The sequence below is a fragment of the Nycticebus coucang genome, chromosome 3 (assembly GCF_027406575.1).
Source record: "Nycticebus coucang isolate mNycCou1 chromosome 3, mNycCou1.pri, whole genome shotgun sequence".
Classification (NCBI taxonomy): Eukaryota; Metazoa; Chordata; class Mammalia; order Primates; family Lorisidae; genus Nycticebus; species Nycticebus coucang.
The window spans coordinates 54110901-54124187 of record NC_069782.1 but is presented as its reverse complement, the minus strand read 5'-3'; the positions used below and the strand labels follow the sequence as shown (position 1 = coordinate 54124187).

Here is a 13287-nt window from a genome sequence, read left to right as displayed (position 1 = left end):
CATCCATATTAGCTTCTATTAAAAAACTCTTTCCATTTTATTACAATATTTGTAATTGCAATTTTGTGTTTAATGTTTACTTTGTCTTTTCTTTCTTTAGCATTTAGGTGACTGTTCAGCAGTTTGCTATTTGGCCACTGTTGGCCTTAAACTGCGCTAGTAACAAGCATGGTATTTATCTTGTATTGAAAATAAAACAAAGTTTTGATAAAACTTCGCAGTTTGTCCCTTTTTTTATTTCTAATTTGTTGACCATTGTATATGATTTCAAATAACTAATATCCATTGGCAATATGCAAGGGAACAGAAACTTGTCTATTGTCTGTATTGTGTCTTTAAGCCAGCCTCCTAAGTAGATTATTTCCTTCTGTATTGGCATTTTACTGTTCTTAAACTTCAGTTAGTTTTAAATTATTATTAACCTCACTAGACTACTCAAAAAGGTTCAGGGAAAGCCTTAGCTCCCGTACGTAGCTCAGTGAGTAGGGTGCCAGCCACATACTTCAAGGCTGATGGGTTTGAGCCTGACCCAGGCCTGCTAAACAACAATGACAAGTGCAACCAAAAAATAGCTGGGCGTTGTGGTGGGCGCCTGTAGTCCAGCTGCTCGGGAGGCTGGGGTGAGAGAATCGCTTAAGCCCAGGAGTTTGAGGTTGCTGTGAGCTGTGATGCCATGGCAGTGTATTGAGGGTGACATAGTGAGACTGTCTCAAAAAAAGGAAGAAGGTTCAAGGCAAAAAAAAATACTTAAGTGGTTAGCTTAAAAACAAAATGGGGGAGGAGTTTGTTTGTTTTTGAGACAGGGTCTCAGTATGTCCCCCTCAGAGTGCTATGGCATCACAGCACCCTCAAACTCTTGGGCTTAAGCGATTCTCTTGTCTCAGCCTCCCAGGTAGCTGGGACTACAAGGCGCCCACCATAACGCTCAGCTATTTTTTGTTACAGTTGTCATTGTTTAGTTGCCCGGGCTGGGTTCAAACCCTCCAGCCTTGGGTGTATGGCACTGTAACCACTGTGCTATGGGCGTTGAGCCAGGGTACTTTTTAAACCGTAAAGGATTTATGATTTCGGTAAATATTCACGTGCCGAGTATCAGGCCCCGAATTTCTGACCTGCAAGCTCCAGAGTCCGTTGAAGGCAACAATTGAAAAAAACATACGGAAAATAAATTACTGGAATTCCTTTCCATTCTTAAGATTGTGGTTCACGTTTTCATTAGGTTCCCCTTTGCTCGTTGTTATATGTTTACATTCATTGATTTTCCACTTCAGTTGAATTAATTGAGACGCTGTCTCTGGCCTATAGAATTTAGCTCCAAGAAAATATCATTGGGAATATCTTTTGACCAAATGCACACTAAACTTAAGGTGAATTATTCCAGGCTAATTTCATGGAAGAGAGACCAGCCTTTTTTTTTTTTTTCTGTTATTATTAAATCATAGCTGTGTACATTAATGTGATCATGGGGCACCATGCACTGGTTTTGTAGACCGTTTGACATATTTTCATCACACTGGTTAACATAGCCTTCCTGGCATTGTCTTAGATAACTGCGTTAAGACATTTATAGTCTACATTTACTAAGTTTCGCATGTACCCTTGTAAGATGCACCACAGGAGACTAGCCTTTTTACAAAGGATTTGTAGATAGAATTTTCCTAATTTTGTTTCGTAATCATTGCTGTGAAAACAAGAATTGTTACTGGAAATGGTTTCCAATGCATTCTGGGTGTTTATCTCCTTTTTATAATTTATAAATAGTTATAGTACACATGTAACTATAGCATGACACATCAATTCTAGTGTCAGTTGTCAGTTCTAGAAAAATGACATACTTTTTTTTTAGCATGATTGCTTTGCGTATGTAGACATACATACTCATTACCTTTTAAAAATATCCTTTTTAGGCTCGGCGCCAGTAGAGCTGGTGGGTTCAAACCCCACCCAGCGCCTGCCAAACAACAACTACCAAAAAAAAAAAAAAATAGCCACGCATTTGTGGCGAGCAATTCTTTTGCCTCAACCTCCCGAGTTTGGGGTAGCTGGGACTACAGGGGCCCACCAGAACGCCTGGCTATTTTTTTGTTGCATTTGTCATTGTTGCTTAGCAGGCCAGTGCCCGGTTGGAACCCACCTGCCTCACCATATGTGACTGGCATTCTAACCAATGAGCACAGGCGTTGAGCCTAGTTTTTCTATTTTTAATAGAGACAGGGTGTTGCTTTTGCTCAGGCTGGTCTCTAACTCAGGAGCTCAAGCTATCCACCCACCTTGGCCTCCCAGAGTGCTAGGATTAGAGGTGTAAACCACCACACCCAGCCAGCTTCAGTAGTTTCTTAATGATCCTGTATGATAGCATTCTGTTTTTTCCAAGAAGGCAGTGGGCCGCAGGAGGTTACAAATGGCAGACTATTGAGCAGAGGTTAGAGTGATTTTATGATACCAAGTTTCTACTTATTTGGTGTTATCAAGCTAAGCCCTCACCACCAAAAACTTTTAAACTTTTATTGATGCCTGAAGTGTAAGCATTTAGGAATATATTACTTTCAAATGTTCCATTTTCACAAACATTGGAGTGACCTACTCTAAAGATAACTGGGTTAAAATACTTTCAGTATAAGACAGACCATAGCAATTTAGTGTGGTATCTTATTTTTAAAAATGTCTCGTATAACTGTTTGCATAGGTTCTGCCTGTGCTATTACTTTAGTTACCCTGTAGATCACAAGGTAGATGGGTTCATTTGTGAGAAATCTTGGCCTTGAGTCTGGAAATTTGGGCAGAAACTTAAAGACTGGGCTAGGTGTCTCAAGGTGGGTGGATCACTTGGGCCCAAGAGTTTGAGGTTGCTGTGAGCTCTGACCTGTTAACATGCCAAAGAAAATCTGCATTTGAACAAATCCCCTGGTGATTTGTGTGTAATGATTGGTATTTCAACATGTGCCATAATCTCTTTAATACAGTGGTTTTCAACCTTACTAATGCCCACAGGTTGAGAAACGCTGGTATAAAGGGTCCTGCAGTGGATATCCTTATAAGTAAATCTTAGTGCAAGTTTTCCAAGAATTAGTTAATTGGAATGCTTGATTCAAAGATTATGAAAATTTGAGGGGTTTTACATTAAGTTGGTAAATCCCCTGATTTACCGTTACCCCAGTTATGTGTAAAAATGCATATTTCTCTACAGCCTTTTCAATGGGTGCTTTAAAAACTTGGCTCTGGAGATAAAAATTGGTATCTTATTTTTAAAATATTTTGTGATGTTTAGGGTGGGTTAAATATTTAATATTCGTGACATGCTGCCATCTAGAGATAGTCGTATGCTACAAATGAAGCAGTAAGTCATGATGTGGTGATCGTTTAGTACACGTGTTCAGGCCCCACATAATACAGCCAAGAATGGGCAGACCCAAGAACCAAGAAAGATCTGAAAGATACTTTTCTAACCTATAGCCTCTGTTACGTCACAGAAGTACAGCAAAACCAAAGTGACCCTCATAATAACAATATCTTGACTATTGTGGTAAAGTCAGCTAGTCAAAACCCTTATTTTCTTTTGTTGTTGTTGAGATGGTCTCACTATGTTGCCCTTAAGGTGGTGTAGCATCACGGCTCACAGCAACCTCAAACTCTTGGGCTTAAGTGAGTCTCTTGCCTCAGCCTCCCAATTATCTGGGACTACAGGCGCCTGCCACAATGCCTGGCTATTTTTTTGTTGTAGTTGTCGTTGTTTGGCAGGCCGGGGCCAGCTTTGAACCCACCAGCCCTAGTGTATGTGGCTGGTGCCCTAGCCGCTGAGCTACAGGCACCAAGCCACCTTATTTCCATTTTTATGCTGAAAATGTTTGTAACTTTGCTCAATGCATACAACAGAGTCATTTTAAAAGGAAGATACTTTGTATTTATAGTGGATTGTTAAGAGGATTCATTAAACATTTCCTTGAGGAAATTTATAGCAACCTAATTTTCTGAATAGAATTTGCATGGTAGGTGTTGTAGGCTTACTTCTGCTCAGCCAGATAATGCTAGGCTTTGTCTTTGGTGAAAGCCTGCCTTTTTCAGCATTTATAGTTCTGATCTATGCATGTGAGATGTGGGATGTGCGAAGGGGTTGTAAAGCCGAGGAATATTTTTTCTGGGTTTTGGGAACTGAGAAATAATTTCTGCTCAGAGAATACTCAAAATTATTGCCATGTGCAAAATACTGTAAGCACACAAAGAAAAAAACAATTATTTGGAAGGATAATATAGGCACAATTTAATAGCAGAGCAATGGTTCACTTTATGTGTAAGAAGAGCCAACCTAGAGAATGTGACAGTAGAGCTGATTCTTAGCAGTCATTGCTTTCAGATGATAATGTAGAAAAAATCAACAGATGTTATTAGAATTAAAAAGTTTACCAAGCTAGCCACGTGTGGTGGTTCATACCTGTAAATTCCAGCACTTTGGAAAGCCAAGGCAGGAGGAATGCTTAAGGCCCAGTGTTTGAGACCAGGCTGGGCAACAGTGAGGCCTTAAAACAAAATAGGCCCTGGCTCACTCTCACTCAGGCACACACACACACCGCCCCCCAACCCCCTGCCTCAGCCTCCCAGAGTACTAGGATTACAGGCGTGAGCCACCCACACTCAGCCCTAACTAAATTGATTAAAGGAAAAATAACAGGAAATTGTTCAAAGATGCAGGACTGCAGAAGGAATTTTTTGAGTGTTCGTTTTTTTGAGACAGTCTTACTATGTCACCCTCAGTAGAGTGCTGTAGTGTTACAGCTCACAGCAACCTCAAACTCCTGGGCTTAAGCAATGCTCCTGCCTCAGCTTCCCAAGTAGTGGGACTACAGGCACCCACCACAACGCCCAGCTGTTTTTTATTGTACTTGCTGTTTAGCAGGTCCAGGTTGGGTTCCAACCAACCAGCCCCGGTGCTTTTGGCCGGCGCCCTAACCACTGAGCTAAGGCTCCGAGCCCAGAAGGAATTCTTAAGATGTAAAAGTACAAATGATAAGAAATTTGTAAATTTGAACATAATAAATTAAGAATTTCTGGCCATTAAAAGGTTGAAAAGAGAAGTCTCAAACTGGAGGAAAGTACTTGAAATACATATAAAGGACTAATATCAAGAATAAACTATAGACTTGGTGCCTGTAGCTCAGCAGCTAGGGCACCAGCCACATACTCCACAGCTGGCGGGTTCAAATTCAGCCTGGGCCTGTCAAACGACAACTACAACCAAACAACAGCCAGGCATTGTGATGGGTGCTGTAGTCCCAGCTACTTGGGAGGCTGAGGCAAGAGAATGGTTTGAGCCCAGGAGTTTGAGGTTGCTGTGAGTGTGATGCCACAACATTCTGCTGAGGGCAACATAGACTCTGGCTTGGTGAGTAGGGCGCCGGCCCCATATACCAAGAGTGGTGGGTTCGAACCCGGCTCCGGCCAAACTGCAACAAAAAATAGCCGGGCCTTGTGGCTGGCGCCTGTAGTCCCAGCTCCTCAGGAGGCTGAGGCAAGAGAATCTCCAAAGCCCAGGAGTTGGAGGTTGCTGTGAGCTGTAACGCTACAGCACTCTACCGAGGGCGATAAAGTGAAACTCTGTCTCTAAAAAAAAAGCAGTAGACATCAACTGAGATTTTACAGAACCAGCAGATAGTCCATAAATACATGAAATAGGGCGGCGCCTGTGGCTCAGCAGGTAGGGCGCCGGCCCCATATGCCGAGGGTGGCGGGTTCAAACCCAGCCCCGGCCAAACGCAACAACAACAAAAAAAATAGCCGGGTGTTGTGGCGGGCGCCTGTAGTCCCAGCTACTTGGGAGGCTGAGTCAAGAGAATCGCCTAAGCCCAAGGATTTGGAGGTTGCTGTGAGCTGTGTGACACCACGGCACTCTACCGAGGGTGATAAAGTGAGACTCTGTCTCTACAAAAAAAAAAAAAAATACATGAAATAAAATTCAGCTTTACTTGTCATCTGGGAAGTGCCCATTAAAATCACAGGTATCATTTTATGCCTACAGGATTGGCAGCCGGGCACAGTGGCTCATGCCTATAATCCCAGTACTCTGGGAGGCCCAGGTGGGTGGATTGCCTGAGCTCAGGAGTTAAAGACCAGCCTGAGCCAGAGAGATCCCATCTCTAAAAATAGCCTGCTATTGTGACAGGCGCCTAAAGTCCCAACTACTTGGGAGGCTGAGGCAAGAGAATTGCTTGAACCCAAGAGTTTGGGACGTTTCTGTGAGCTGAGACACCACGCCACTCTTCCAAGGGCAACAAAGTGAGACTATTTAAAAAAAATTTTTTGGCAAAAAAAAATGTTTAACCAATGTTTAAGTATTGGTTAGGATATGGTGTGATGGAAAGTGGTGTTAGTTAATGCAACTATTTTAGAAAGTAGTTTAGCTATTGTAAAGTAAGTGTTGGTATGGCTCCTAGAGAAACACTTGCATCTTTTCCACTAAGAAACATTTACACAGGGGCGGCGCCTGTGGCTCAGCGAGTAGGGCGCCGGCCCCACATGCCGAGGGTGGCGGGTTCAAACCCAGCCCCGGTCAAACTGCAACAACAAAAAAAAAATAGCCGGGCGTTGTGGCGGGCGCCTGTAGTCCCAGCTACTAGGGAGGCTGAGGCAAGAGAATCGCGGAAGCCCAGGAGTTAGAGGTTGCTGTGAGCCGTGTGACGCCACGGCACTCTACCCGAGGGCGGTACAGTGAGACTCTGTCTCTACAAAAAAAAAAAAAAAGAAAAAGAAACATTTACACAAATACAGCAATGTTATTTTTAATAGTAAAAAAACTGAAAATAGCTCAGTTATCAACCAATAAATTGTAGAATGTTCATACGGTGAAATACTGTATAGACTGAAAATGTAAGAACGTTTTCACACCCATGAACATAAATGAATCTTAACGTGTTGACTGGAGAAGCAAGTCACAGAAGATCCACACAGTATTAACTCCATTTCTTTGAAGTTCCAAAACGGAAAATTATGATATTGTACTATAAATATTCCAACAATAGAGATAGAAACACAATGCAAGGAAATCATTAATAAAGTGCAGCATAATTGTTTTGGGGGCAGGGAGGTAGAGGAATGTTGGTCGGCATTCGTGTGTTTTTAATACATCTTAATGCACATGTGTAGTGATATGTATGTACAATAATATAAATATACTTGTATACATCTAACTGGATTCTAGATCAGTTAAGCTACCATCATACCTTAAAAATGATAGTATCAGGTATTTAAAATAATAAAATATTTGTCTCAACATAGCAAATACCATTTTAAAACCATTTTCTACTTATATATCTGAAATTTGTTTTAGTACAGTTGAAGTGGTAGATAGCAGTGAGGGCCTGGAGGTAGCAGATAGGTAAAGTTGCAAACATTCTCCAGCTCTTTTAGAGACTTGGCGTGGAAGGGAGGGACGGGATGTGTAGTTTGAAAAAGCATATTCTAAAACTGTCATTGTTTGGTTATATTTTCTTTCACTTACTGTCAAAATGGATCATAAGGCTTATATTTTGTCAGAAGTGAGTTCATAACACTACTGTCTGGATAGCCATCAAGTCAGTCTTCACATAGCACTGGGTGGAGAAAGTCCGGTGCCTAGTCAGCAGCATCCCAGTACTGAACTCGGGGATGGAAAGAGCGTACTTAACCAGTGATGGTATCTTCTGGTCACTAACAGGGTCAACAGTTCCAAACCTTGAGTTGCCTGTGATGCTGCACAAAGGCTCCCGTCTTCTCTTGGCTGGGATGCATCAGTCAGTGCTAATGTGCACCTGACTGCAGACAATCACAGCCATGCTCCCTGTGAGGCAGATGGTTATGGAACTGGATTCCTCTTAGGGCCCCTCTGGTGAGCACATATCTCTTCCTGACATCTTTGCACCTGATGGAAATCTACCTGTGCCAAACTATTCTGGCCTTAGGGTGGTGTGATGTCTCCATTTTTTCAAATACTATTTTGAGTGCTAACAGCTGTCAAATCTTGGAATGATTGGAGGCTACTTCCTGAAGAAATTGGGTAAGATAAGAGTTCACTAAGACCAGAGTCTTTGAGACAGAATGGGCCCTAGCAATGTTGGAAGCAACTGTGACAGGCCACCAGGCTGGGTTGGGGAAGCTAGGATTTGGCTGGTGGTAAATAGTGTCTTCACATTTTTGAAAGGTTTTAAGTACCAGTGGGTTCTGTGCCCTCACTCTTTCAGAATTACTGAGTTGCCTGTAGCATGCCAGGCATTGTACTGGGGCCAAACACTAACAATAACAGCAAAACTCTATGTCAGAAAAACGAGAAGAGGCTGGGTATGGTGGCTCATGCCTGTAATCCCAGCACTCTGGGAGGCTGAGGCAGGTGAATTTGAGACCAGCCTAAGCAACAGAAAGACCACATCTCTAAAAAATAGCCGGGTGTTATGGCGGGTGCCTGTGGTCCCTGCTACTTGGGAGGCTGAGGCAAAAGGATCACTTGAAGCCCAAGAGTTTGAGGTTGCTGTGAGCTATGATGCCATGGCACTCTATGAAGGGCAGCAAAGCGAGACTCTGTCAGAAAATAAATAGATAATTTTTGCAAGAAGCAATAGATACATATGTTTTAAATTTTTTTCTCTTAGAGGTGAGGTCTTGCTATGTTGCCTAGCTTGAACTCCTGAGCTAACTTGACACTAGACTTTAAGTGTATCACTACACCCAGCAATTTTGATCAAATTCAAAGGGCTCTCAGTCTCCTATGACTAAGATCTTACTGGCTGCTATAGATAGAACTTGGTTGGAGAAAACGTAACTCAGGGATTTTGCTTTTTGAACTTTCACATAATGTGCTTTTCAGGATTAGTCCCCAAAGAAGTGGTGGTGCAGTGTTCAGGATATCTTGGAATAAGAGTTTATGTGAGGTCAATGTGATCTGAATCAGGACAGCATATAGTAGGTAGGATTCATTCATTCATCCAACAAACATGCTGGCCACACATCCAGGTGCTAGAAATGAACATAGCAGTGAATATAATATCCTTCCTCTCTTAGACCTTATTTTATAGTTTGTATTAAAAGTTAATTAGTGGTATAAAGCAAGTTATTATGTAAATTCATCATGGATGAGCCCTACAAGGTGTGGTTTGAACAGAGTGCAGGAGATGGGGAGTCAGCGAAATAGTTCAAATGACCCAAAGTGTCACTGAGATGGCAAAAATCTGGTAGAAGAAAAGAAGAGGAAAATGGCTGGGCGTGGTATTTGGGGACATGATTTTGTAGGGCTTTATAGGGACTGATAGAAAGATTGTAGTATATTTATTGATGGTACGACAAGAAATTTGGAACAGTGTGAGCAAATAAGTGACATAATCCTACATTTTATTACTGGTTACTATTTGAAAAATAAACTGTAATGGAGCAATTGTGCAAACAGGCAGAGCAACTGGAATGGCTTTGCATTAATAAAGGTAAAAAAAATAGAGGCTGGGTGGTGCCTGTGGCTCAGTGAGTAGGGCACCAGCCCCATATACCGAGGGTGGCGGGTTCAAACCCAGCCCCGGCTGAACTGCAACCAAAAAATAGCCGGGCGTTGTGGCAGGCACCTGTAGTTCCAGCTGCTCAGGAAGCTGAGGCAGGAGAATCGCTGAAGCCCAAGAGCTAGAGGTTGCTGTGAGTCCTGTGACATGGCACTCTACTGAAGGTGGTAAAGTGAGACTGTCTCTACAAAAAAAAAATATAGAGAGGCTTAGATTAGGAGAATAGCAGTGGAGATAGTTAGATTTTAATTATATCTTCTACTGAAATGAATAGGACTTGAGAGTTGTGTATGGAATTTTTTTTGTGGGTGTAGGTATCAAACATTTCATGTTGAACATGTTGAGTTTGAGAAAACCAAGAGATCACCAAGTGGAGATAATGTGTATGAAGGAGTCACCTGAATATACATTTTGGGAGTTCAAGGTCAAGATCAGGAATATTTCAAATATGGAAAGCCTGGGTGTATAAGCAGTATCTAAAGCAGTGGGGCCAGACGAGCTTGCTGAGAGAATGATAATGGAAAAAGAGTAAAGGTCAGCCAGCTGAATGAATCGTGGGTGCTCGTGTATTTTAAATAGAGAAGGCTGAGAGGGGGCAACCTGTGAGTGAGAAAGCCAAAGAAGAAGAAAATTAAACAGATGGAGTGTGTGTGGGGAGAGTGTCCCAGAAACCAAGTTTCAGAAGAGGGTGGTGAAGTGCATAAAATGGTACTGAAGTGCTGCCTGAACTGACCATTCCATTCAGCAAGTAGTGAGGACAAAAGGGTGATTCAAAAGAATTGAGGGATTAAGGGGAGAAAGTGAAAACAATCTCTTTCTTTGGACAGGAAGTAGGGTTTAATATTGGTAGGCAAAAATGAGAGGCAACACAGTGTTAAGTCCTCACGAGTGTGGGGCCTGCCACTTGTCCAGGGGGCCACGGTTGGGGATGTATTGACCCCCCAACCATCTGGGATGAGCCACTTCTCAACCACCCTGTCTTCAAATTCATCTGCGTTAAACTTGGTAAAACCCCATTTCTTGGAGAAGTGAATTTTCTGACGGCCAGGGAAACTTGAACTTGACCCTGCACAGGACCTCAATCACCTGCTACTTGTTCTGTAGTTTTGGTGCCGCTGGACGTGATGACTTGGCCAATGTGAACCCTGGCCACAGTGCCTGGGGCTTTCCAAAGGCAGCACGCATACCTGTCTGGAGCCTAGATTGGGGACAGCACAAGGTCTAATACATGAACATGTATTGGAAAGGAATGTCTCCAAGGTCCCTTAGAGCAACCTATACAAGCAACAGGCTGCGTACACTACCAAGGAGGCTGCTGTTTGCAGCCACTGCACACCAGGCCTCCACGAGGAAAGGAGCATGGTGGGCTTAATTAGCTGCCGGAGAAAAGAATCTTTCCAGAGTATTGCAGGGTATCAGCAAGAAGGTGGGACGGGAAGCCCTGAAGCCTCATTCTCATGGAGAAACAAATTTACACAAAGTCCTCATAAGTCCATAAATCAGGTAAAGGTTCCGTTACCACAGGCAAGTCTGAAATCAACTGCTTGAAGACAGGCAGGAAAATTCGGGGTGCTTCCCAGGCCAGGCCCCCATCCCTGGGAGGTCTTCAACTGCCGTCTTTTCCCTGTAGAGGGGAAACAGTAAAACACATGTTAAACATTTTGACTTTTAGGAGCCTGTCCGAGGAATTAGTTTATGTCTTGCCTGAATTCCAGAACTGACGGGGAACAGGGCGCTGGGTTGGGGTCTCCAGACCCAAGACGGTGCGCGAAGGTCCGCAGTACCACTGATGGACACCAGGCGGAGCTCCGGCGCCGAGGTCGCTACGAGCCTTGGCGCCCGCGCAGAACCCCGGGGGGCGCGCCTGCGCAGCAAAACAACTCCAATTAGCGTGGAGACGCATTAAACGTTTGCTGTCTAGCCAGGCTGAGTAGAAATAATCTTTTTTATTTTTTAATATCTAGATTTTTGTATTGGGGTAATGTAGTAAAAATGAAAGTAGCCCCTCTCCTGGCCCCTATTGCGTGTCACATCCTTGTTGCGTGGGGTTAAGGGACAATGAGGGGGAAATGCAGGTGGTGTTGCTTCGTGTGCTGTGATGGGTAGAAGGGATGAGTGATTGGGGAGGCCCCTCACACCCTCAGTCCTGCTTCAGGCTGTCCTCGAACCCTGGGCTGAGAAAGTCACCTTTCCTTCCTTCTTGGGATTGCTGACAGCCACGTAGCGGTGGGAACAGGCAAGGACGGCAACCGCTGGCAGGTTGGCAGGTGGCGCCCTGCGCGTCTCCAAGGAGGATTCAATGCAATCTCTTACCAAAATCCCCATGCACGTTTTTGCAGAAATAAGAAAAAAACCCTAAAATTTATGGAATTTTAAAGGACCCCAAATAGCCAAAACAATCTTCAATCTTGTAAGAGGACAAAGTTGGAGGCCTCAAATTTCCTCATTTCAAAACAAACCACAAAATAACAGTAATTAAGATGGCGTGATAATGCCATAAAGATAGATATGTAGATTGATGGGACAGCATAGAGATCATAGACAAACACATCTGTGTCAGACATACGGCCAGAGGGCCTTCCCCAGGATGCTCAGATCCCATGACAAGGAAAGGACGGTTTCTTCACCTAAAGATGTAGGAAAACCGGATGTCTACATGCAAAAGAATGAAGTCAGACCCTTACCTTACACCATGTAACAAAAGTTAACTTACTAGCCTGGCATGGTGGCTCAAGCCTGTAATTCCAGTACTCTGGGAGGCCAAGGCGGGTGGATTGCTTGAGCTCACGAGTTGGAAACCAGCTTGAACAAAAAGCAAGACCCTGTCTCTATTAAAAATAGAAAAACTGAGGCAAGAGGATCACTTAAGCCCTAGAGTTTGAGGTTGCTGTGAGCTATGACGCCATAGTACCCTACCCAGGGTGACAGCTTGAGACTCCGTCTCAAATAAAAATAAAAAAAAAAACCAAAGAAATAAAAAGTTAAGTTACTAATAAAATGGATTAAAGACCTGTTAGACCTAAGACTATAAAACTTCTTTTTTTTTTTTTTTTTTAATTTGGCCGGGGCTGGGTTTGAACCCGCCACCTCCGGCATATGGGACCGGCGCCCTACCCACTGAGCCACAGGCGCCACCCAGACTATAAAACTTCTATAGAAGACTATCAGGGGAGGAGCTTCTGGACATTGAACTTGCCAATAATTTCTTGGATAGGACACCAAAACACAGGTAACAAAAGCAAAAAGAAAACAAATGGGACTACATCAAATTTAAATTCTTCCAGACATTAAAGGAAACAATGGCGTGAAAAGGTAATCTATTAAATGGGAGAAAATAATTGAAATCTTGTATCTGATAAAGGGTTAATATCCAGAATATGTATGAAAGTTCTAAACTCAACAAAAAACTTGATTTTAAAATTGATAGTAATATAACATAACATGGACAAAAATGGCCAGGCTTAGTGTTTCATGCCTGTAATCTCAGCACTTTGGAAAACTGAGGCAGGAGGATCACTGGAGTCCAGGGATTCAAGGTTACAGTGAGCTTTGATGATGCCACAGCACTCTAGCCTGGATGACAGAGCAAGAGCCTGCCTCTTAAAAATAAAAAGGTCAAGGATCTGAACAGACATTTCTTCAAAGAAAATATACAAATGGCCAATAAACACACGATGATGCTCAACATCACCAATCATTAGAGAAATGCATGTCAAAACCACAATGAGGGCTGGCAAAGTGGTTACAGTGCCAGCCACATAAACAGACTGGTGGGTTCGAA

General features: G+C 43.0%; 1 non-coding gene across 1 annotated transcript; it reads right to left on the bottom strand.

The window, feature by feature from the left end:
• Positions 1–10753: 10753 nt before the first annotated feature.
• On the bottom strand, positions 10754–10888 carry LOC128582838 (small nucleolar RNA SNORA70). Its single transcript, XR_008379266.1, has one exon. It is a non-coding gene; the product is annotated as a small nucleolar RNA SNORA70 (small nucleolar RNA).
• Positions 10889–13287: the final 2399 nt, after the last annotated feature.